A 26,392-nucleotide genomic window follows, 5' to 3' on the forward strand; every position below is an offset into this window, starting at 1 on the left:
GTGCCTCTCGGAAGACTTCTACCTTCAGTCCGGACCTCCCAGCTGCTGTTTCCCTCGCCTCTCTCCAGGTCGACCGCTACAGTGGACGTTTTCAGCGTTTGGTGATCCTTCGCTTCCTCCTCTTCATCGGTGGACTGCTGGCCTTCTGAGAACAGTCTTGGCACCTCCTATCAGGGTTTTTTCCCCTAGTGGGTTTTTCCCTGCTTTTTCTGGTTTGATTCCGGAGAGGGGGTCGCTGTGCCGCTGTTCACACCCAGCGGCCACAGTGGCTTCTCTCCGTGACAAGCCCTCGCACCAGAGGAAAGAGAGAGACTACCTGGCACGTCGAGGCCTGCAAGATACCATCGACTCGGAAAGCCCAGGTGAGGAGAACGTGGGTACGGAGGGAACACAGTCAAAGGTACCCCTTCAGTCACAGAGCGACTAAACATGGTGTGACTCAGAGCGACCAAATATGAGCGACCAAATATGCTGTGGCTCAGAGCGACCAAACATGGCGTGGCTCAGTGCAACCAAAGATGGTGTTGCTCAGAGCAACCAAACATGCTCTGGCTCGGAGCGACCATACATGCTGTGGCTCGGAGCGACCATACATGGTGTGGCTCAGAGTGACCAAACATGCTGTGGCTCAGAGCGTCCAAATATGAGCGACCAAACATGCTGTGGCTCAGAGCGACCAAACATAGCGTGGCTCAGATTGACCAAACATGCTGTGGCTCAGTGCAACCAGAGATGGTGTGGCTCAGAGCGACCAAACATGCAGTGGCTCAGAGCGACCAAACATGCTGTGGCTCAGAGTGACCAAACATGGTGTGACTCAGAGCGACCAAATATGCTGTGGCTCAGAGCGACCAAACATGGCGTGGCTCAGTGCAAGCAAAGATGGTGTGGCTCAGAGCGACCAAACATGCTGTGGCTCAGAGCGTCCAAATATGAGCGACCAAACATGGTGTGGCTCAGAGCGACCAAACATGCTGTGGATCAGTGCAACCAGAGATGGTGTGGCTCAGAGCGACCAAACATGCTGTGGCTCAGAGCGACCAAATATGAGCGACCAAACATGGTGTGGCTCAGAGCGACCAAACATGGTGTGGCTCAGAGCAACAAAACATGATGTGACTCAGAGCGACCAAATATGAGCGACCAAACATGCTGTGGCTCAGAGCGACCAAACATGGTGTGGCTTAGAGCGACCAAACATGGCGTGGCTCAGAGCGACCAAACATGCTGTGGCTCAGAGCGACCAAACATAGCGTGGCTCAGAGTGACCAAACATGCTGTGGCTCAGTGCAACCAAAGATGGTGTGGCTCAGAGCGACCAAACATGCTGTGGCTCGGAGCGACCAAACATGGTGTGGCTCAGAGCGACCAAATATGAGCAACCAAACATGCTGTGTCTCAGAGCGACCAAACATGCTGTGGCTCAGAGCAACGAAACATGGTGTGGCTCAGAGCGACCAAACATGCTGTGGTTCAGAGCGACCAAATTTGGTGTGGCTCAGAGCGACCAAACATGGTTTAGCTCAGAGCGACCAAACAGGGTGTGGCTCAGAGTGACCAAACAAACCTCTTACTAAGGCAAGGGGCCCCCTCATGGAATGTCCAAAGAGAAGCTCAATGGGGCTGAAACCAACACCCCCTTGAGGCACTTCCCTATAGGCAACCAGCAGGCATGGTAGGAGGAGATCCCATCTCCTCCTTAGGGGCTCTTTCAAAGCACCCAGCATGCCCTTGAGAGTTTTATTAAACCTCTCACCCAGACCATTGGTTTGGGAATGGTAGGAGGTGGAGAACTTATAGGTTACTCTGCCTTCCTTCCACATTGCCTGCATGTAACCAGACATGAAGTTGGATCCTCGGTCAGAGACCACCTATTTCCAACTCTGGTAAGAATGCCCAGGAGAGCCCTGGCAACCACCTTGGCAGAAATGGTTCAAAGGGGTATAGCCTCAGGGTACCTGGTGGAATGATCAACCAGGACCAGGATGAACCCGTGTCCACCGGATGTGGGAGGGTCTAAGGGACCAACAACGTCAATGTCAACCCTCTCAAATGGTGTGCCAACCACTGGCAAAGGCTGCAGTCGGACAATGACACTGCCTCCAGTCTTGTAACACATCTGACAAGTGGGTCAGGTCCGGCAGTGGGAGAGACTCTTTGATCACAGCAGACAAGAAGGTGGGTGGGACCCAGTATGACAGGGGAGTGAGCCCACAACTCTTCTTGTTGAGAGAAGGATTCAGCCATATTGGTTCTAGGGTACCCCTTGTTCCTGTAGGGACACCTTACCCTTTCCTGCTGTAAAGCACTCTAGTTATGACCTCACACATACAGACAAATGTTGGTAAGGTCCCCAGGATTGGTTCACTAAGGTAAGATAAGCTTGCCGTTCCATCCACGTTACAAAAATTGGACAAAGAGGTTTATCATTTTAATTGTATGCTTGTTTAATCCAATCTATTTGGATCCATTCTGGGGTATTAGAGGTGTGGGGCTGACTGATGGTTTAGAAACCGATATTCACCCCAGAACCACTGGTACCCCAGATTTTGATTGATTAGTGTGAGCAAAAGCTATTTCAGGTATGCTTTTAACTTGCCTGTTACTGAGGGCAGAGTGACTTTTGGTAAAGTGTTCTGGATACAGTGTGAACAAGTGGAAAAGAGCCTGTGACAGAGGCAAAGTAGTCTGTTGCGGAGGGAAGGGAGCGAGTCACAAGGAGTAAAGTGAGCCTGTCACAGTGGCAAAATAGTCTGTCACAGAGGGAAGGAGCGAGTCCTAAGGAGGACAGTGAGCCTGTCACAGAGGCAAAATATTCTGTCATCGAGGGAGGGGGAGCGAGTCACAAGGAGGGCAGTGAGCCTGTCACAGGCAAAATAGTCTGTCACAGAGGGAAGAGAGTGAGTCACAAGGAGGACAGCGAGCCTGTCACAGAAGCAAAATAGTCTGTCACTGAGGGAAGGGAGTGAGTCACAAGGAGGACAGCAAGCCTGCCACAGAGGCAAAATAGTCTGTCACGGAGTGAAAGGAGCGAGTCACAAGGAGGACAGCAAGCCTGTCACAGAGGCAAAATAGTCTGTCACAGAGGGAAGGAAGCGAGTCAAGGATGGCGCTTCACGGGCTCTGCCTAAATGATGAAACACACGAGTTACTCATCCTTGGTTCACACCATAGATTCAATAAACTTGACCCTGCCTTCAAATCTTTCATTATTGATGGGAACACCATCAAGGTCTCATCTGATACAAAAACGTTGGCCATCTACCTTGACTCCACATTGTCACTCATGAGACAAACCAATGCGGTAGCATCTGCCTCAGCCTAAACCTGCAAATGTATCACTGCTTGCATCACCCTGCATCACCCTGCATCACCCTGCATCACCCTGGCCAGCACCCTGCATCACCCTGCATCACCCTGCATCACCCTGCATCACCCTGCATCACCGTGGCCAGAACCCTTATTAGGGCTAACATTGACTCTTACAATGCCCTCTACTTAGGGACCAGCCGAAAAAACATTAACAAGCTACTGGTTACCCAGAATAACGCCATTAGGGCTGCCCTCAACCTACTGAGGAAGTTCCACATATCTGACACTCGGCGGAATTTAAATTGGTTAGCTGTGGCGCACAGACTCTCCCTTTAAACACTTGCTCTAACTCACAAGTCACTGGCTCATGTGTCCCCGGCATACCTTGCCAACCGGTTCACAGCCTTATATTCACAAAAAAGAGTACTGGTACGTCAAGGATTGGCCCATGACCGGTATAGATGAATTAGTACCATATCGGTCCAATACCTGTATAACCTTGTTGGTTATATAAAGAACACTACACCCAATTGTATATAACAGAGTCATAACCATTCATAACAATTGAAAACACATTTAATGTGGAAAATTCATAAATATAATTGAATCAAATATGTAATTCACATTTTTGACAGTGGATAAAATCTTTTAAACCATATATTAACGAGTTGAACCTATAAGAAATGAAGAGAACAAAATCAAAAATTAAACCAAAAGGAGAAAGGAAGAACCCGGACCAAATCCAGATAGAAACAAGAGTTCCTTGTCATTTAGGCATACAATTTTTCCTATGCAAATAAGAACAGAGAAATACTCAGTGAAGTTACTCTGAAAGTCAATGCAATATTTCTAACTGCATTATTACCGTAGACTGTAAACATCAAATGTACCAAAAGGAAAATAATTTTTTGTTTCCAATGAATAGTCTTATTAATTGAAAATGAAATCCCAGGCTCAAAGTATTGAAAAGCTGGGATTGGGTCTGCCAACGCATCAGAGGGAGAATAAGAACCCAAAACGGCTTCACCACAAAGGAGTGTCCTTGCAAATGGAGGACTGAAGACCGGGTTCTAAATCCAAACTGGATGAGGTGTATAGTGGAGGACCTCCAGTATCCTTTAATCAAAAATGCGTTTCGGCGGTGAGAACTGAGTGGAGAAAATAGAATCTTCACAGTTGGATTGAGTGTTCCGCCTTCATCAGGGCAATAAGTAGCAGGACCCTGCTGTTTTGAAAAAAAAGGGAGGAAAGAAAAAAGAAAATAATACATGACGTTGTGGAGAGAGTAAAATAAGTATGTGCTAACAATTAAAATCAAGTGTAGTAAGCTATGAACAATTATATACAAAAAGGAGTTTCAGGTGTAGGTGAGATGCTTTCGTCTCAGTGCAGATCAGAGACCCTGGTCATGTCTGCAAAAAACTACTCAGTGCCATGTAAACTTAACCTATGAACAAGGGACACTCTGACAAAATGCAGATGAGTCCCTGTGGGGTAATGGGAAATAATGGCACATTGTCCCCTTCAACTATAAAGTACCTAGGCCCCAGACGGCCATATACGGTTCCGGTCCAACCCCCCGGTGCAGGAAAACAGAGAGAGGCGGAGAAGGGGTGCCGGAAAGTGGGGGTGTCAGGCAGTGGGCTGCTTACCTAAGTAATGGGCAGTTCCCATGTTGCCAATAGGATGAATTGGTTGATGAATGATGCAACCAAAGTGGTCGCGTGTAGGAGCAAAAATCTGTATTCAGGACTGGTGTATATGTCAGAATCCTAAGGAAATGACATATGAAAGAAAACAAGTTCACAGCCCACATCTCCCGCAGACCGTTGAGATCTGCACAAGCCCACCAACTAACCATACCTAGATTCATGCTCAAGACAGCCGGTGGATCTAGCTTCCCAGTTCCTGCGGCTAAACTGTGGAACACTCTGCCTGTCACACTCAGATCTGAACCCTCCTTCCATGCATTCAAGACCAATACCAAACTATGGTTACATGAGCTTGATTCTGCTGCATCTGACTCATAATGTATTTCTCCATTGTAATCTTTACCGGATTTAGATGTAACTTGTACATAAGGCTCTCCTCTCACCGTAATTCACTGTATTCCGTTCGCTGTAATGTATGTCCATTGTTTCCGACTACTTACTTCCGCACCTTACTGTTATGTCATTGAATGCTTATAATTTCATGTACCTCCCTGTGTTTACCCTTTTACCTGTTTAAGTAATATGTTTGTACCTACTATGCAACTTTGTACTGTCTGAAGAATGCGCCCAGATGCCTCAGGACCAGGTGCACAATACAAATAAAATAAATACAACATTAGATAAAAATACAAGGAGGACAGTGAGCCTGTCACAGAGGCAAAATAGTCTGTCACCGAGGGAGGGGCAGCGAGTCACAAGGATGGCAGCGAGCCTGTCACATATGGTGAAAAGAACCTGTCACTGTGGTGAAGGGAGTGTGTTACTCTGCTCTGGAAGAGAGAGCGAGCCTGACACATATGGTAGAAAGGACCTGTCACTGTGGTGAAGGGGGCGCGTTACTCTGCTCTGGAGAAGAGAGAGGAGAGAGAGCTGGTCAAATATGGTAGAAAGGACCTGTCACTGTGGTGAAGGGGGCGCGTTACTGTGCTCTGGAGAAGAGAGAGGAGAGAGAGCTGGTCAGATATGGTAGAAAGGACCTGTCACTGTGGTGAAGGGGACGCGTTACTCTGCTCTGGAGGAGAGAGAGCCTGTCACATATGGTAGAAAGGACCTGTCACTGTGGTGAAGGGGGCGCGTTACTCTGCTCTGGAGGAGAGAGAGCCTGTCACATATGGAAGAAAGGACATGTCACTGTGGTAAAGGGGTTTCGTTACTCTGCTCTGGAGGAGTGAGAGCCTGTCACATATGGTAGAAAGGACCTGTCACTGTGGTGAAGGGGGCGCGTTACTCTGCTCTGGAGGAGAGAGAGGCATAGGACCTGTCACTGTGGTGAAGGGGGCGCGTTACTCTGCTCTGGAGGAGAGAGAGCCTGTCACATATGGAAGAAAGGACATGTCACTGTGGTAAAGGGGTTTCGTTACTCTGCTCTGGAGGAGTGAGAGCCTGTCACATATGGTAGAAAGGACCTGTCACTGTGGTGAAGGGGGCGCGTTACTCTGCTCTGGAGGAGAGAGAGGCATAGGACATGTCACTGTCGTAAAGGGGTTGCGTTACTCTGCTCTGGAGGAGAGAGATCCTGTCACATGATATGATATGATATGGCATTTGTAACGCGCCTATACACAAGTGTTTCAAGGCGCGACGAGGCACGAGGGGGAAACAAAGGGAGACAGACAACGATCCTACTAGGCCAGATATCAATCAGATCGCGCAAGTGCAAGGGTAGAGGGGAAAGGGAGAAGTGCAAGGGGGAAAGGGAGAGGGGAAAGTGCATTACAGGGTCAATAGCACACAGGAAATAACAAGGGCCAACTAGTGGCAGTGCGAGTAAGTGCAGATAAGTGCTGGGGAGGGGGGGCTGTGGGATACAGACTCAGTCCCGTAGTGCAGGGGGTGCCAGGGAGGCAGTGCAGGGGAGAGTGGCTGGGCCAAGGACCGAGAACGGCAAGTTGCCCAGTTTCAGATTCAGTGCAGTTTCAGTAACTTTAGCAGGGGAGAGGGGGAGAGAAAGCGGAGGCGAAGAGGAAGGTTTTGAGGTGCTTCCGGAACCGGAGATGGTTCTCCTCAAGTTTCAGGGAGGCAGGAAGGCTGTTCCAGAGGGAGGCCCCTGCAGCGGAGAGAGATCTGCCACCAACTCGTTGTTTGGAGAAGCGGCTAACCCTGAGGGAGTTGGAGACGGATGAGCGAAGGGCTCAGGAAGGAAGATATTTAGGAAGACAGAGTTGATGGTATTTTGGCCCCTATGGGGCCATATGTTAGAAAGGACCTGTCACTGTGGTGAAGGGGGCGCGTTACTCTCCTCCCGACGAGAGAGAGCCTGTCACATATGGTAGAAAAGACCTGTCACTGTGGTGAAGGGGCACGTTACTCTGCTCTGGAGGAGAGAGAGCCTGTCACATATGGTAGAAAGGACCTGTCACTGTGGGGAAGAGGGCGCGTTACTCTGCTCCCGACGAGAGAGAGCCTGTCACATATGGTAGAAAGGACCTGTCACTGTGGTGAAGGGGGCGCGTTACTCTGCTCTGGAGGAGAGATGAGAGCCTGTCACATATGGTAGAAAGGACCTGTCACTGTGGTGAAGGGAGTGCGTTGCTATGCTCTGGAGGCGTGAGAGCCCGTCACATATGGTAGAAAGGACCTGTAACTGTGGGGAAGGAGCCGCGTTACTCTGCTCTGGAGGAGAGAGAGCCTGTCACATATGGTAGAAAGGACCTGTCACTGTGGTGAAGGGGCGCGTTACTCTGCTCTGGATGAGAGAGAGCCTCTCACATATGGTAGAAAGGACCTGTCACTGTGGTGAAGGGGGCGCGTTACTCTGCTCTGGAGGAGAGAGAGCCTGTCACATATGGTAGAAAGGACCTGTCACTGTGGTGAAGGGGGCGCGTTATTCTTTTCCGGATGAAGAGAGAGAGCCTGTCACATATGGTAGAAAGGACCCGTCACAGTGGTGAAGGGGGCGCGTTACTCTGCTCTGGAGGAGAGATGAGAGCCTGTCACATATGGTACAAAGGACCTGTCACTGTGGTGAAGGGAGTGCGTTGCTATGCTCTGGAGGAGAGAGAGCCTGTCACATATGGTAGAAAGGACCTGTCGCTGTGGGGAAGGGGGCGCGTTACTCTGCTCTGGAGGAGAGAGAGCCTGTCACATATGGTAGAAAGGAACTGTCATTGTGGTGAAGGGGATGCGTTACCCTGCTCTGGAGGTGAGAGAGCCTGTCACATTTGGTAGAAAGGACCTGTCTCTGTGGTGATGGGGGCGTGTTACTCTGCTCTGGAGGCGAGAGTGGAGAGAGAGCCTGTCACATATGGTAGAAAGGACCTGTCACTGAGGTGAAGGGGGTGCGTTACTCTGCTCTGGAGGCGAGAGAGCCTGTCACATATGGTAGAAAGGACCTGTCACTGTTGTGAAGGGGGCGCTTTGCTGTGCTCTCGAGGAGAGAGAGCCTGTCACATATGGTAGAAAGGATCTGTCACTGTGGTGAAGGGAGCGCGTTGCTCTGCTCTGGAGGAGAGAGAGCCTGTCACATATGGTAGAAAGGACCTGTCATTGTGGTGAAGGGGCACGTTACTCTGCTCTGCAGGAGAGAGAGCCTGTCACAAATAGTAGAAAGGACCTGTCACTGTGGTGAAGGGGGCGCGTTACTCTGCTCTGGAGGAATTAGAGCCTGTCACATATGGTAGAAAGGACCTGTCACTGAGGAGAAGGGAGCACGTTGCTCTGCTCTGGAGGAGAGAGAGCCTGTCACATATGGTAGAAAGGACCTGTCATTGTGGTGAAGGGCGCGTTACTCTGCTCTGGAGGAGAGAGAGCCTGTCACATATGGTAGAAAGGACCTGCCACTGTGGTGAAGGGGTCGCGTTACTCTGCTCTGGAGGAGAGAGAGGCATAGGACATGTCACTGTCGTAAAGGGGTTGCGTTACTCTGCTCTGGAGGAGAGAGAGGCGAGAGAGCCTGTCACACATGGTAGAAAGGACCTGTCACTGTGGTGAAGGGGCGCATTACTCTGCTTTTCAGGAGAGAGAGCCTGTCACATATGGTAGAAAAGACCTGTCTCTGTGGTGAAGGGAGCTCGTTGCTCTGCAGGAGAGATAGCCTGTCACATATGGTAGAAAGGACCTCTCACTGTGGTGAAGGGGCGCATTACTCTGCTCTGCAGGAGAGAGAGCATGTCACATATGGTAGAAACGACCTGTCACTGTGGTGAAGGGGGCACGTTACTCTGCTCTGGAGGAGAGAGAGCCTGTCACATATGGTAGAAAAGACCTGTCACTGTGGTGAAGGGGGCGCATTACTCTGCTCTGGAGGAGAGAGAGCCTGTCACATATGGTAGAAAAGACCTGTCACTGTGGTGAAGGGGGCGCGTTACTCTGCTCTGGAGGAGAGAGAGCCTGTCACATATGGTAGAAAGGACCTGTCACTGTGGTGAAGGGAGCGCGTTACTCTGCTCTGGAGGAAAGAGAGCCTGTTACATATGGTAAAAAAGACCCGTGACTGTGGTGGAGGGGGCGCGTTACTCTGCTCTGGAGGAGAGATAGCTTGTCACATATGGTAGAAAGGACCTCTCACTGTGGTGAAGGGGCGCATTACTCTGCTCTGCAGGAGAGAGAGCATGTCACATATGGTATAAAAGACCTGTCACTGTGGTGAAGGGGGCACGTTACTCTGCTCTGGAGGAGAGAGAGGAGAGAGAGCCTGTCACATATGGTAGAAAGGACCTGTCACTGTGGTGAAGGGAGCGCGTTACTCTGCTCTGGAGGAGAGAGAGCCTGTCACATATGGTAGAAAGGACCTGTCACTGTGGTGAAGGGAGCGCATTACTCTGCTCTGGAGGAGAGAGAGCCTGTCACATATGGTAAAAAAGACCCGTGACTGTGGTGATGGGGGCGCGTTACTCTGCTCTGGAGCAGAGAGAGCCTGTCACATATGGGGAAAAGGACTCGACACTGTGGTGAAGGGGCACGTTACTGTGCTCTGGAGGAGAGAGAGGAGAGTGAGCCTGTCACAGATGGTAGAAAGGACCTGTCACTGTGGTGAAGGGGGCGCTTTGCTGTGCTCTGGAGGAGAGAGAGCCTGTCACAGATGGTAGAAAGGACCTGTCATTGTGGTGAAGGGGCGCGTTACTCTGCTCTGCAGGAGAGAGAGCCTGTCACAAATGGTAGAAAGGACCTGTCACTGTGGTGAAGGGGGTGCCTTACTCTGCTCTGGAGGAGAGAGAGCCTGTCACATATGGTAGAAATGACCTGTCACTGTGGAGAAGGGAGCACGTTGCTCTGCTCTGGAGGAGAGAGAGCCTGTCACATATGGTAGAAAGGACCTGTCACTGTGGAGAAGGGAGCGCGTTGCTCTGCTCTGGAGGAGAGAGAGCCTGTCACATATGGTAGAAAGGACCTTTCACTGTGGTGATGGGGGCGCGTTACTCTGCTCTGGAGGCGAGGGAGGAGAGAGAGCCTGTCACATATGGTAGAAAGGACCAGTCACTGTGGTGAAGGGGGTACATTACTCTGCTCTGGAGGCGAGAGAGCCTGTCACATATGGTAGAAAGGAACTGTCGCTGTGGTGATGGGGGCGCGTTACTCTGCTCTGGAGCAGAGAGAGCCTGTCACATATGGGGAAAAAGACTCGACACTGTGGTGAAGGGGCGCGTTACTGTGCTCTGGAGGAGAGAGAGGAGAGTGAGCCTGTCACAGATGGTAGAAAGGACCTGCCACTGTGGTGAAGGGAGCGCGTTGCTCTGCTCTGGAGCAGAGAGAGCCTGTCACATATGGGGAAAAAGACTCGACACTGTGGTGAAGGGGCGCGTTACTGTGCTCTGGAGGAGAGAGAGGAGAGTGAGCATGTCACATATGGTAGAAATGACCTGTCACTGTGGAGAAGGGGCGAGTTACTCTGCTCTGGAGGAGAGAGAGCCTGTCACATATGGTAGAAAGGACCTGTCACTGTGGAGAAGGGAGCGCGTTGCTCTGCTCTGGAGGAGAGAGAGCCTGTCACATATGGTAGAAAGGACCTTTCACTGTGGTGATGGGGGCGCGTTACTCTGCTCTGGAGGCGAGGGAGGAGAGAGAGCCTGTCACATATGGTAGAAAGGACCAGTCACTGTGGTGAAGGGGGTGCATTACTCTGCTCTGGAGGCGAGAGAGCCTGTCACATATGGTAGAAAGGAACTGTCGCTGTGGTGATGGGGGCGCGTTACTCTGCTCTGGAGCAGAGAGAGCCTGTCACATATGGGGAAAAAGACTCGACACTGTGGTGAAGGGGCGCGTTACTGTGCTCTGGAGGAGAGAGAGGAGAGAGAGCCTGTCACATATGGTAGAAAGGACCTGTCACTGTGGAGAAGGGAGCACGTTGCTCTGCTCTGGAGGAGAGGGAGCCTGTCACATATGGTAGAAAGGACCTGTCATTGTGGTGAAGGGCGCGTTGCTCTGCTCTGGAGGAGAGATAGCCTGTCACATATGGTAGAAAGGACCTGTCACTGTGGTGAAGGGGCGCATTGCTCTGCTCTGCAGGAGAGAGAGCCTGTCACATATGGTAGAAAAGACCTGTCACTGTGGTGAAGGGGCACGTTACTCTGCTCTGGAGGAGAGAGAGCCTGTCACATATGGTAGAAAGGACCTGTCACTGTGGTGAAGGGGCGCATTGCTCTGCTCTGCAGGAGAGAGAGCCTGTTACATATGGTAGAAAAGACCTGTCACTGTGGTGAAGGGGGCGCGTTACTGTGCTCCGGAGGAGAGAGAGCCTGTCACATATAGTAGAAAGGACCTGTCACTGTGGTGAAGGGGCGCATTGCTCTGCTCTGCAGGAGAGAGAGCCTGTTACATATGGTAGAACTGACCTGTCACTGTGCTGAAGGGGGCGCGTTACTCTGCTCCGGAGGAGAGCCTGCCACATATGAAGAAAGGACCTGTCACTGTGGTGAAGGGGCGCGTGCCTCTGCTCTGGAGGAGAGAGAGCCTGTCACATATGGAAGAAAGGACCTGTCACTGTGGTGAAGGGGCGCCTTACTGTGCTCCGGAGGAGAGAGAGCCTGTCACATACGGTAGAAAGGACCTGTCACTGTGGTGAAGGGGCGCGTGCCTCTGCTCTGGAGGAGAGAGAGCCTGTCACATACGGTAAAGTGAGCTTCTCAGAGTTGAAGTGAGTCTTGCACATATGATAAATGGAGCCTGTCACTTGTGATCAATTGAGACCATAAGAGAATGTCCCCACGCAACTGGAGCTTGTCACTCAGCAGGATAGAGAGCCTGTCGCGGGGAAGGGAAAGGAAATCGGCTGTTGGGATAAAGACTTGAGAAATCACCAGCGCCTAGAAGCATAAAGAGGGGTGCCCCCGGAGGCTGGTCCGCCCGCTTGACTTTCACCAGCGCTCTATCCGTGCTGAGAATCGTGTGCTCGGCGCACGGTGGGGGAGGGGCACGTTTCGCTCTCGACATATTTGAGAAAATGAAAGCCACAGGCCGGCTCCTGGCTCTGGGGAGCCTGCTGGCTTGCAAGCCCCGCAGCACAGAAGCAATTAGCGTGCGCTGCCGACCTGCACTGCGCGCAGCTAATATTTACTTTAGCCGGGCGCCCATCACCGCCACAGACCCAGAGTGGTTTGCCGCATAGCTGGGCACAGAGGCCGGCACCATGCATAGATGAGCAGGAGGAGGGGCGGGGGCGGGGTGGGGGAGGGGTGCTCCATGCGCACGGGCAGCCATGGGCTCACTGGGGATTACACACCAAGCACGGCCCGGTGTCACGGAATGAATAGCGACACAGAAAAGTACGCATGAGAAATATGGCTATGGTGCTTTTATAGCTCACACGGCTGGCTCTAGGCGCTGCCCCATGCCGCGTGCTCAGAACCAGTTATATAATAGAAGCAACAAGCTGGGCCCAGTTCTTTGCCACTTAATGCATCCTAATCGTATTCCCTAATGCGTGCATGTCTCTTTACCTTCACTGTGATCCCTACGAGCACCCGTAGCTTTTCAAGCAAGCTGCATCTACAAAGCTGCCACCATGCCTGTGCCCTCCTGCCTGTCAGGCAGAGCCACCCTCTGTAATCAGCGCCCCACCGGCAGTCAGCACCCAGCTAGAGGAACCCAGCTGAAGATGCGTGAGGTCATTTCAGGACACCCTCTGCCCCCACCCCGCCTTCCCTCCTTAGAGAGGAAAACAGCCTGCGGCACCCGTGGCGTGCACACATTATCGAGACAAAGAAATACAGCCGAGGGTTCATAGCTGCCGATTGCTAGCAGGGCGCGAAGACACTAAACAGCCACTGAAAAGCTATTAATCTTTCTTCATCAGTAAGTGGCTGATGTGGAGTAACCGCTGTTTAACAGCAAGGAGGTGATAACACTTCTGCATACCCCAGGGTAGTGAGGGTCGGATGCTGACTGGCAACATGGGGGCAGTTGCTGGGGAGCCGTGAGGCGCAAGGACCTTTTCAACTGAAAAATCCCTGCTGCCAGACTACAGATAGAAATGCAAAAACAGACTCGCCTCCACTCTCATGCAACAGTCAGGGATGTCATTTGGGGGTCGCCAGCGGTCACAACTGCGACCCCTGAGGTCTCCCTTGCCATCTCTAAAAAAAAATGAAATAAACATTTTTTTTATGATGGAAGCTCCTGGGCTGTGCCCAGAACCATGTAGCTCTTTGTTTCTGGAGTGGCTGGATTTCTTGTTCAGGCCTCTTAAAAAAAAAACAAATAGTCTTTCTTGAATTCTATACAACAATTCCTAGATTCATTAAAGGTTTATTTTAGGCACAATTCAGGGAGTGAGTCACTGATTTAGTCTGATTTAGTCTGTTTTTAAACACCTCAAATTCGCAATGCAGACAAAAACTGTATGTCTTTTGCTGTTTGCAAGTGGCAGTTATACCATGTTTTTTTTTTCTGCAGTTGTCTCTGTTACGATCATCACAAGACATTCCATCTCGGTGTCCTCGGTCACTTGACAAAATCCTTGTGCCTAAAAGCTTTCGTATGTTGTCGAAATGTGTGACCATAGCACATCAAGTGGCCCTTGATTTAATTGTGCCACAATTAATGCTTTGTTTTAATGTGTCTATTTTTCCCATCTCCCTGGCATGCTGTTCAGGATGTTTGTTTTCATGTATGAGGTAACGAGTGCCCAGAGTACGAGATGCTGTGTGAGTGCGCTGCTTGCCCTGGGCTACTCTAAATTCATTAATACAGTTATGAACCCTCCCAATGGTATGTATTTTGCCAACCTCTGAAGCCTGAAAAGTAGATCCACGCAAGCTTGACATGTGGCCATCTTTGCACCAGACCTGCAGATGAACTGGCCTGCTGTTCAATCTCAGTTGCCAGTTTATTGGTATCCAGTACAATGTAATTTGCTTTCTGACTTTGAGAACATTCAGACATGTAATTGCTAATTTTACCATAGCTAGTAAGATAGCTGGTAAGATAGCTATTGCTGGTAAGTTGGCTCAGTGGGTTGAGAGCTCGCTGCTGCGATGTGTGTGTGATCTACAGGTTGCAGGTTTGAATCCCGGCAAGGCCAACTCAGCCTTTCCTCCTTCTGAGGTCTATAAATGGGTACGAACACCGGTCGGGTGATAATGTATGTATACTTGTTGTATAAAAAGCACTTAAGCCCAAGTGCTATATAATGACACATTATTATCATTTGGGCTTGGACGTCTGCTTGCATTCACGGTAATATGGTAATATGGGCCTAGACACACTGATATTAATGATACATATGGTGATACATTCTTGTGTGAAACGTACATTACAGTGATATCATAACCATATTTATCGTATTGTACTTCGGAAATATGCTATGTGATGCCACTTCCTGTTTTGTTAAGGGGTGAAAGGTTGGATTCCATCACTTCCCGTGATGTCAGTTCAGGGTGGAGTCAAATTACATCACTTCCTGTCATGTCATCAGAGGTCAAGGGTCGTGTGATGTCACTTCTGCTATCCCCATCTCATAGTCGAGGGAATCGCACACAAAGCAAAACTCATAAAGTGGGGTATAAAAAGGATATAGTACAAAACCAATAGGCCAGGGCTCGGGATGAACGGGATAAATGACTGAGGGCTTAGCAAAGAAATCAGAGAGACAATTCCTGCTTGCTTAATGGCCATAGTGTGTCCATCCATCACTTGCCCTGGGCTCCGCCTCCTGGCGGCCAATTCAAAGTCACTGACATTCTGTGGGGGTGGAGAGACCCCACCCTTCATTCTGGCCTTGGATAAGGCTCTTCTCTGTAGCCATCCTAGTCGGGATGCTGAGATCCTAGATGGTGCCTTCGACCTGCCAGGCTCGAGGGGCCCCGATTGTATCCAGGGCCAGGCCTAGGATGTGTGGGGCCAAGTGCAGCAAATTTAGTGTGGGCCCCTTAATATGCATTTGATGACATAACAGGAAGTGACATCACAGGACGTGACATCAAAGGAAGTTACGTCACAAGATAATGACAACTAAGTATGTAGGTAGGAGCGAAAACATGGTAAAAACACAAATATATATATATAAATAATCCATGAGGAAAATTTTTTATAACTACACTGGCATAGTATACAAGGTGTCCACCTTTTAAGCCCAACAACTGATAATGAAATATTCCAAAGAAGACAAAATCCAAGCATGAGACGTGCGCTTGCTTGTATGGCAGTTTTATGTGTTCTTGAGGGTAAGCGTCTGCATTGGAAACATAACCATCTGGTGTGAAATTCTAGTAGAAAAACACTTGAGCAAGCAAACTTTTTTTAAAATGCTGGCCTCAAAAACACAGAACCGGGGTTACACCTACCCATTGAAAAAAGTGGGCGAACACCCACATGCATCGACTTGTGCCCTGAAAATCAGTACAGGGCCAGAACCAGAGAAAATATCCCCTCCAGTCTCCTGGGTGACAACCTCTCGTGTCAAATCCATGGTAAATATTCCTGGCTCACTTGCATGCTTCATGTATAATGTGAGGAAAAGGTTACATTCTACTTGAACACTTTTTGGCATGGTAAATATAAACATGTGGAAATAAGGGGAATAGCTAAAACAGTTTTGTGTGATATGTTTAATTATGCTGGAGGAAGGCACAGATTTTAGCAGGCTAACTGCTGCTTTCCATGAGCTTTCAAAATAAAAAATGCCCCTTTGCAGTTCTTAACACGTAACATGCCTTGTCCACAACAATGGTCTCTTAAATAGGCCATCACTAGTAAATGACACTCACTTTTTAAGCGATCAGCAGTGCTTAGAGGACCTCAGTGCCTATTGGCCACTGGGAAGGGGCATTTGTCTCGCCAGCGTCGCAGGAGGAGGTTGACCCACAACAAAAGATAAGCTTCCTCTATGCAGGCGGCAGCGTGTGCCGCCCGTGCGCTCAGAGTGCACTGCAGCAAGCATAGGGACTCTGAGCGCACAGCCCACGCTGCACCCTTCATGTAGGCTGCAGCGTGTGTCGCCCGTGCGCTCAGAGTGCACTGCAGCAAGCATAGGGACTCTGAGCGCACAGCCCACGCTGCACCCTTCATGTAGGCTGCAGCGTGTGTCGCCCTTGCACTCAGAGTGCACTGCAGCAAGCATAGGGACTCTGAGCGCACAGCCCACGCTGCACCCTTCATGTAGGCTGCAGCGTGTGTCGCCCGTGCGCTCAGAGTGCACTGCAGCAAGCATAGGGACTCTGAGCGCACAGCCCACGCTGCACCCTTCATGTAGGCTGCAGCGTGTGTCGCCTGTGCGCTCAGAGTGCACTGCAGCAAGCATAGGGACTCTGAGCGCACAGCCCACGCTGCACCCTTCATGTAGGCTGCAGCGTGTGTCGCCCGTGCGCTCAGAGTGCACTGCAGCAAGCATAGGGACTCTGAGCGCACAGCCCACGCTGCACCCTTCATGTAGGCTGCAGCGTGTGCCGCCCGTGCACTCAGAGTGCACTGCAGCAAGCATAGGGACTCTGAGCGCACAGCCCACGCTGCACCCTTCATGTAGGCTGCAGCGTGTGTCGCCCTTGCGCTCAGAGTGCACTGCAGCAAGCATAGGGACTCTGAGCGCACAGCCCACGCTGCACCCTTCATGTAGGCTGCAGCGTGTGCCGCCCGTGCGCTCAGAGTGCACTGCAGCAAGAAAAGGGACTATGAGCGCATGGCCCACGCTGTAGCCTGCAAGAAGAGGGAGTCAACGGCACCCTAGGCGAAGGGCCCCAACAGGCGCGGGGCCAAGTGCAGCTGCACATGCTGCACAGGCCTAGCGCCGGTCTGATTGTATCATATGGTGCCGCTCCTATATAAGGCTTTGTCAAAATTCCGTTTGGCCCGGGAAGCCTCTGGTGTGATCCCTGGGACACTGAAATGGAACTCTACCACAGTCCCTACCAGCACTGAGTGGTCAGGGGCCTCTTTCAGGGAGTAGTTCGACAACTGTCCTCAGCTCCCTGGTCTTGCCTGCTCCCTCTTCTTTCTCCAACTCTCTTGTCTCCTCTGATTTCCTCAATGCCATTTGCACCCTCTTAATCTCTCCTCTAAGCTCCTCCTTCTTCCACACGTCTATACTCGCTTCATCTTCTTATTCGCTCTACTCAAGCTTCGTTGTTTCCCACTCCCTTCCCCCACTTCACTTCTTCTGGCCCAGTGTGACTAATGTCATCTGGCGAGGATAGGATAGCCTGAATTTATTTGAGTTTTTTTATCAATAAAATGATGCAAGTAATTCTGTTTCTGAAAGACAGGTCTGCTAATTAGACTTTCACAAAATCATAGTGCACACCTGTGCCTTTACTGTGACCATTTCCTGACATCTCCACCAACTGACCTTCAGTGGTAGAGGGACAGGCTCAAAGGTCCTGATAGACGCTGAAACACAGTGCACAAAAGACAGAGCTGGGCTACTAACAGTTTGCACCGCTGGTTCAGAATATAGTAATTGTGTGCCCTAGTCAGCATAGTGACACATGAGACTGTAAATATAAGCCATTCATATTCCTGGCATGGTGGATACTGTGATCACACAATTATACAGCCACAGCCCCTGGCTGCCAGATTAGTATCGGCTTTCAGAGTTGACTCAGTTATGACAGGGCTAGCTTGTGTTAGCTTTGGATCTATGTGATTACTGTGAGAAAAGAAATGCTGAAGCTAAAAATGTCAATTTCTCCTTTTCTTTTGTAACATTTCGCTGCAATTATATTTGCCCCACCCCCGCAGTTCCCCTATACGCCTCTACATTATTTATTACCCTAACCCACCCCCAGCTACCATTACGTTGAAATGTGCAGTAAAACATTCATCATGTTTGTCCTCACTATTTTGTGCCACGCAGTAGTGGGGTGATACCTTAGCTTCCTGGCCTGGCTCTACTCATAACTACAACATGGCCTCTGCCCAGGAAGCTGCTCTCTTTGATCCACTTGAGAAAGTCTGACACCTTCATCCAGGGCACAGGAACCCGCCGGGCAGGACACCTGTAAACCAGTGGTGCAAAGACATTCTCACACCATGGTGCTGAATACTGGAGTCCTTTTGAAATAGGCAGACAGCGCAGCGATGGAGTTAGATTAGCTCTTAACAGAGGTCTAGGCCAAGTGAGTGCTCTCACCATCTTGGATTCTTCTAGGGCTCCTTAAACAGCTTGGCCCCTCCCTTTTCCTCCCCTGCGTCACACACTATATAGCAGGTGGGGTCACCCAGCACCCATGCTCTCACCAGCCTCACCCGCTAACCCCGAATTTGGGATTATGCCAGACCCAGAATCCAGCTGTGAGAGAGTCCATCTGCCCTCCTTGTTTGCTTTTGATGTTTGCATGTTTGTGTCGTTTTCAGCAGGCTGGTGGCACTCAGCCAGTAAAGGCAGGCTTCTCCGGACTGGCATTGCATTTCTGTGAGCCTGGTACAGTGAGTACTGGAAGGCTGATGTTATAGAAGTGGGCGGATACCAGCAAACCTTTATTATTCCGAGTGGCAACATGTTATCATTTTTTTCCAGAAAGGTTATTCGGTTTGGAATGATCGGGTTTGACATCACCATAAATGTGACATGGTTCTGAAACATAGTTTGGGTTAGCAAACCTTTACCTGACATGTAACCAGATAAGGTTCTGACCTCTTGTGAATCGGGGTGCTGACTTGGGCTGGTTTTGAGGGGATCATGTGCTTGTTAGAAAGTGTCCCAAGCAGCATGGTCCACTGGATGGCCAAGACCTTCTCCTTCTGGGTGTGGTGGCCTGTAGGGCTCACCTCCTGCTGGTACTGCGATAGAGGCTGTTGTTAGACAATGTTTCACAGATTCTTGGCTAACGAGGTCTAGTCTAACATGGCGACATGTTTATTCCAGTTCTATCTGTTTTTCTTAGCTCCTTCAAATGTAGTAGGTCGCGTCCCACTGGGTTTGTGGTTTAGCCAAGTGAGGACCACATGTACAAACGAGTATAATGAAATAACTCAGAATGAGACTTTAATATATTTGTATAAGTGCCCTTCCTGATGACACGTGTTTCAAGACAAAGGAATCACGCGATCGAACGCAGGATTATTGGCACAAGGGATCAAACCCGAATATTGATGAGCAGACAAGTTCTGTTAACCTAATAGGGGCAATAGAGGAAACAAGCCCCGATTTGAGAAAGGTCTCAAGGGAGACCGAAACACGTGTCATCAGGAAGGGCACTTTTACAAATATATTAAACCACCTTGGAACATTGGGCGCAGTCTTATTCTGGGTTATTTCATTATTCTGGAGGCTGTAGTTAGGGCTGGGGCTGGGCTCCAGAGTGCAAAGGGGAACTGTTTCACTGCTTCAGAAATTGAGCCTTTTTGAATGAAGCGGCGACCCCTACAATAGCAGGAAACGAGGCATAGAGATGGGTCGGCATATTATCATTGACATGGCTAGAATTTGATTATCCCCTCCCCCTCCCAGCCCCAAGTCTTTAGTGTAAGTAATGAATTTATGGCCCTTTGGAACGTGCATATGGTAATGAACGGGATTACACCCGAATAATTATGAGTCCAAATAACCGAACCAACTTAAGAAGATGGCAAGTTACTGTTTTGTAAACAAGTATCTAAAACAGGGCGGTTACAACGAACATCAACAGACATCCGCTCAGTCTCTCAATGATTGCCACAAAAAATACAATTCTTATACTAAAATATGCATCATAGTGCGTGGCAAAAGTGAAAAACCTATCAAGGGTCGGGACTGGTCAATGGAAAAATCTAGATATACATTTTTATAGGAGCTAGGATTGTTATTGGCTGTCCTTTATCAGGTGCACAGCGTATGCCTACCTCTTAAAACATGTCACTTTAGAAACATTTGGTACACTGTTTCTCATTGGTTTTAGAAGCTATATGGTCCTTCGTTATACAGACTGATGCAATTGATTGGCACGCATATGCCAGGTCTGGAACATTCCGTTCATTTAGCAGCAGGTAAGCACAGACCCAGGTGCAGGGAGATAGGACATGAAGCTACCGCATACCCAATTAGCCCAGCATGTCTCATTACCCTTGCTTTCTGCCATGAAATTGTCTTTGTAGTTGGCCTTGTAGAGCATTCTCGTCTTTGGGAATGCACAGGAGTGAGGGCACTCGCTATCGTGTCTGGAACTCCAAGTTCAAGCTCTATTTCCATCCTTGGCTCTCGTGACAGGAGACCACGATCTCGTCCATTTTGCAGCTTTTAAATGCTCTAAATGAATAAACACTTGGCAATCTTTGTGTTCTTTCTTGCACCTTAACGTGAGAAAATTCATCCTCTGCACACTCGTTCTTCTTCACCGTAGATAGCTGACCTTGATTTCTAGGATCTTGACTTCAGGCCAGCCAGCCTCACCACCAGATAGATGCGCCTATTATTCTGCTGCAAAACAGTTTTCCACTCTCCCTTCATGGTTTCTGGCTTACTTAATTCATGATAGCAATGTCCATTTTCTGTACAATGACGGTTTTGCCTGCATTCTATTCACTACTCATAGCTAAGTTCTACGATGACTTGATCTACCTTGCGTTTCAGCGTCTGTACATTCATTGAACTTTTGTTTTCTGCAGCACTTTGTGCACGTGTGATCTTCTTCTTTTACACTTGAGAGTTCACACGGTTCTTTACTTCGTCATTCGTTTCTTCAGGATCCATACATTATCTTCAGTCAATATCTCGAGACGTTGTGCACACTTTCTTATGACATCATCAGTCATTTGCTTAGCTCTTTCTCATATTCCTTCACGTTGTCATAATTTGAGGGTACATTTGATAGAGTTGTCTTAATGGGTTCTCCTTCCAAATACTCGTGCTGCGCTATTGGTACGATAGCTGGTGTCAGGCAAGGCACGGTTTCATGTCTCCAATACAGGCTAGGTAGGGGGACAGGGTCTCCTGCAGATGTATACAGCTGCTCCTTTATAGTAACATGGGGCCTCCTCACGAGTTTGGCAGTAATCTGGCAGTGAATTAGTAGAATTACCACCAAACCCGGTTGTACCGGTACTGCCACTCGGTCCAGTAGCATTACCATTGGGTGACGGGTGGTGGTGATGCGATGCCCATGGACACCTTCTTGTGGATTTACCGCTTGCAGTAATACTACACGTTAAACCTGCCAATTCTTAGTGGTAAGGTGAAAGATGTATCATTTTTACCGTGCCACCATACTTGTAATGCGTCCTTTGGCGTGGGAGCGCTCCCTGCGTAATATACTAGGGGCCCGATTCATGAAATTATTTGAGCGAAAAATGGGGTTTGTTGATTCATAGAATCGAATTCACTGTACTTTTCTAGGACTTGCACGGAGTTCACGCAGGCTCGGCATGTCTCTGCGAGGGGTGCGTGTATGCAAACGGGGTTCCGATCTAACTTAGGGATGCTCATAAGCAGTGTAGCGGATGTGCAGGAACGTTTACGGGGCTTACGCTGATTTTCCGAGTTTGGACCGAGCTACGATATTTCCTACTCATGTTGTCGGGGTGTCGGCAACAGCTATGAGGTACCCCACGCACTGTTTGAAGGGTGCATGTATTTGCGCCAGGGGGAGCCTGCAAGATAGCTGTTCTGGATGTTTCTGCTTTGCTTGTGGGCGTGTTCGGGGCGTTGTGGCCACGACTTGCGAATACGGTTACTTTGCGCAATGAATTCCATGAGTACGCGTTGCGCGCGCTTTTCTTTCTGTGCGCAGGCTCTCGCAGTGTCCTTCACAGGGCGCTGCCCTTGCGGGATTTCTGCGCTCATTTCTATGAATCGGGCCCTTGCTCTTTAAGTTGCTGGTAAGGCTTTGCCATGTCAGCAGGATTCTTCTGGACAGGCAGTCCGGATTTAAAGACTCTGTAAAGGGTTGTCTCCATGCCTGCTCACTTAGGGGTTTATGGGGTGGCAGCTGCCTCTTGCACAGCGCAATAACAAAGGACTAATTGGGAACCTGCCTTGCTGCTTTGCTATGAGGGCCCAAGGCTCCAGATGAAGAGGACCCAGGGCCAGTCCACAGAACCTTGAAGACTCAGGTCTAGTGGCTAGAAGGATTACTGGGGAGCTTTCAACGATGGCACTGCATTCACCCACTTACAAGTGCTGGGATGAGATCACAATGGTGCCCCACAAACAGACAGCCGCAGAGAATTAGCCAAGGGCCCTGCTCCTGTGCCTGCCAGTAAAGGGGAGCATTCACTGCACCCTGAAACGTGTTGGGGCTGAGGGAAGATTCTGCGGGCCCCTCAATGAACACACCCTTTGGACGGGCCCGATGACGAGATCACCCATGGTAACTGTCATTCCATGGACTTCAATGGAACCGCTGAAGCTATGTTGCAAGGGTTCTCCTTGTATTATGTGTGTGTCTCTAATCATTTATGGTCATTAGATAATACAGCTGTCTTCTTATGTCTCGGCTTCGACAGTAATGCAATGTAATTCTATTTATAAAGCGCCAACTTTGGCCCGACGGCATCTAGGCGCTAAGGCAGTCCATGATAGAGGCACACAAAAAGAAAAAAAAAGGCAGTCACAACTGAAATAGATAGGTGTGAAGAGCTTTGTGAAAGCCAAGATAATTGTTATTTTCTTGAAGTTGAAGAGGAAGAGAATTCCAGAAGGAAGGCGCCAGAACTGAAAAGGCACGGCCTCCAGCCTGAGCTCTGCGGACTCTAGGACCCCTCAGCAGCATAGCTGGAGCATAGAGGACATGAATTGCGAGCTGCACCAGGCAAAGAAGCGCACATTTGATGCGGCTGTTGTTGGTGAGGCTACGAGAATGAGAGGGTCTAGAGGCACCCAGGGCCCAGCGAGCTGCAGCATTCTGTAGCATTGCTCCCACGGCACTTCCTTCTAGCCTGGGAACTGGTTGCTCCCCTGAAGGGAAGAGGAGGGATCCATCTGGCCCTAGTCATCTAGTGTGCCCCTAAATTACCCCAACTGATGGGCAGCCCTTCCTAAAGCTAGGGTTGTGAAATAAAAGAATATATGGGAATGTCTGCCTCTTTACTATCGATTTCAATCTCTATCTGGCTCTCTCCCCCTCTCTCTCCCCCTCTATCGCACTCTCTCGTTCTCGCTCCCTCCCCACGTCTATCACGTATCAACTCTTCCATCTCTTCCGCTCTTTCTTCTTCCCCCTCTCTCCTCCCTCTCTTTCTCTCTCGCCCACCCTCTCCCTACGTCTCTTTCTCTCCTCTCTCATAACCCTCTCTCTACCTCCTCTGCCTCCCTGTCTCACCCACTCCCTTACCCATCTCGCCCACTCTCTTTCACTCTCTCTCTCTGTCCATATCTCTTCCTCCCCCTCTCCCTCTTCTTCTCCATCTCTGTTTCTTTCTCTCTCCCCACTTTTCCTATCTCTTCCTCACTCACTTTCCTTCTCCTCTTCTCCCACTCTCTGCTTTTCCGCCTCATCTCCACTATCTCTCCCCTCTCTGTTTCTTCCTCCCCCTCTCCCTCTCTGTCTCTCTCACTTCTTTCCCCACCCTCCCTCTCGCTTGCCACTTTCTCTCTCCCCGTTTCCACTCTCTCCCTCTCTTCCTCTTCTCCCTCTCTACTTCTTCCCTCTCTCTGTCCCTCTATATTACTCCCCCTCTCTTCCTCTCCCTCTCTCTCCAGCTATCTATCTCTCTTTCCACCACTCTACCTCTCTTTCTTTCGCCCCATCTCTCCACCTTCTCACTCTCTTCTACCCTCCCCTTCTCTTGCTCTCTCTCGCTCTCTCTCTGCTATCACTCCCTCTCCATATCGCTCCCTTCCTCCCCTCTCACTATCCCGTGTCGTTTGCCCCATCTTTCTCTGCCTCTCACTTTTGCTTCTTCCCTCTCCCCCCTCTTTCACTCTGGTTCTGCCCCTTTGTCTCTCTCCCTGTATCTCTCCTCTGCCTCTTACTCTCTATTTCCCCCATTTCCGCTATTTCACATTCCTTTTCTCTGCATCCCCTCCCTTTCCCCTCAGCCCCCTCTCTCTACTCCCTGTCTTCCCTTTGTTCCCGCCTGTCTCCCTCTCTTTCTCACTCCCTCCCTTACTCTTCAACTCCCTTTTACTCATTCATCACCAAATCGCCCACTCTTAGGGTGACCAGATAAAAAAAGGGACAGGGCAGAGATTTATATATATTTTTTTATTTATTTTTTTATTTATTTATTTATTTATTTATTTGGTGACCAGATTTAAAAAAGGGACAGGGCAGAGACATATTTATTTATTTATTTAGGACTAAAGTAAAACACAAAAAGGACTCAGATAAAACTATAGTCCTACTTCTATTTCGCTGACCTGTTGCTGGGGTGTGTGTTCCAGGCACACTCCTCTCATTAGAGGAGAGCGATCCGGGAGGGCAAGGGGGAGGAAATGAGGGTGTGAAAAGCCTTCACACATGGGAAGAGCTGCGCCAGACTCCGATTTTTTAATTGGATCCGGCAAAAACTGGGTCCGCAGCCACCCACCGATCCAATCCCAGAATGGGCTTCATTAAATTAAAAAAAGTCTCGGGACCCCATGCCGTCGGCCGATTTCCCCGGACTGTCCCAGGAAAACCAGTACATCTGGTCACCCTACTCTCTCTCCCTCACTACCCAGGGCTTTAAGTGGGGTAAGAACTCGAGGGGGGGGCCCTCCTTTTGGGGCATGGCTTGTGGGATGGGTGTGGCCTAAAAAGTACAGAACTCATAGTAAGGTACGAAAACAAATATATACATGCATGTAAGCATTTATATAGCTGTATGCATACCTTACTATGGTTTGTGTACTATGCAAGCAATTTTTCATAAACATAGAAATATGTAATATATTTTTATGTTTATAACCGGTGGCTTGAAAAGTACACAAAACATAGTAAGGTACGCACATAAATATATAAATGCTTACATGTATATATCTGTTAGCGTGCCTTACTATGGTTTGTGTACTTCAAGATGGCTTGAAAAGTACAAGATCCATTATAAGGTACGCACACAAATATATAACATTTATATATTAGTGTGTATACCTTATGGTTTGCGTACTTTTCAAGCCATCTTTTTTAAATGTTTCTAGATTTATAAAAGATGGCTTGAATTGTGTACTTTTTAAGACATCTTTTATAAACCTCAAAATATGTCAAGGAGTCCCCTGGTTCACAGAGGGTGGTTAAAGACGCCTCAGCAACCTGGGGAGGGGAAACAAAGGGACAGTAACTTCCTCTGGTGACCATTTGTGCGAGGGGTCACTAGAGGAATTTACAGTGACTGACAGAAGTCCCAACCCGGCACAGCGTTGTGTGGCTGGCTGGCTGGCACTTCTGTCAGCTTGCCTGACTTAATGGCAGGCGCATCTCCCGCATGTGTCCAGGCACTATTGTGGTGGGACCGGGGACGCCGGCAGGGCCCCAGCTCTGCCCCAGCTTTTGGAGACTGACATGTGCCTGGCCCTGGCTGGCCCCGGCTGCCTTAAAGAACTGTCACTACCTCTGTCCACATTCCACCCCCTCCCTCTACTTCTCATCCTCTTCCTGTCAGCACTCTTTTTTAATGTGTCTCCCCTCTATCTTTACTCCTCTCACTCTCACCTTCTCCCTTTCTCCTCTCTCTTTCTGTCTCTCCCTCTTTCTATATCCCCCCATCCTCCTCCTCTCTACCGCATTCCCTCTCTCTTGCATTTTCCCTCTCGTCCCCTGCCTTTGCCTCTCCCTATCTCGCTCTCTCCCTTTCTCGCTCCCTCTCTTTTCCTCTCCGTCTCTTTCTCCCCTACTTCTGACCCGCAGTTCCCACATTGCCCTTACTCTTGCCTTCATGAGACGTCAGTCCTTATTCCCGCGTGAAATTCTGAGAAGCTGCTTCAAAGGTGACCCTTTCAGACAATGGCCCTCATTACGACCCTGGCGGAAATCGCGGTGCAAAATGCACCATGGAGCACGGCGGAAAGCTGCCGATACCGCCATGGGGGTTGGCGGATTTTCCGCCCCATTCCGACCTTGGCGGGGCGGTAAATCCCCATTCCCCATTTTACCCTTCCCCATTCCCAT

The sequence above is a fragment of the Ambystoma mexicanum genome, chromosome 2p, assembly GCF_040938575.1.
Source record: "Ambystoma mexicanum isolate Mex_15411 chromosome 2p, UKY_AmexF1_1, whole genome shotgun sequence".
NCBI lineage: Eukaryota > Metazoa > Chordata > Amphibia > Caudata > Ambystomatidae > Ambystoma > Ambystoma mexicanum.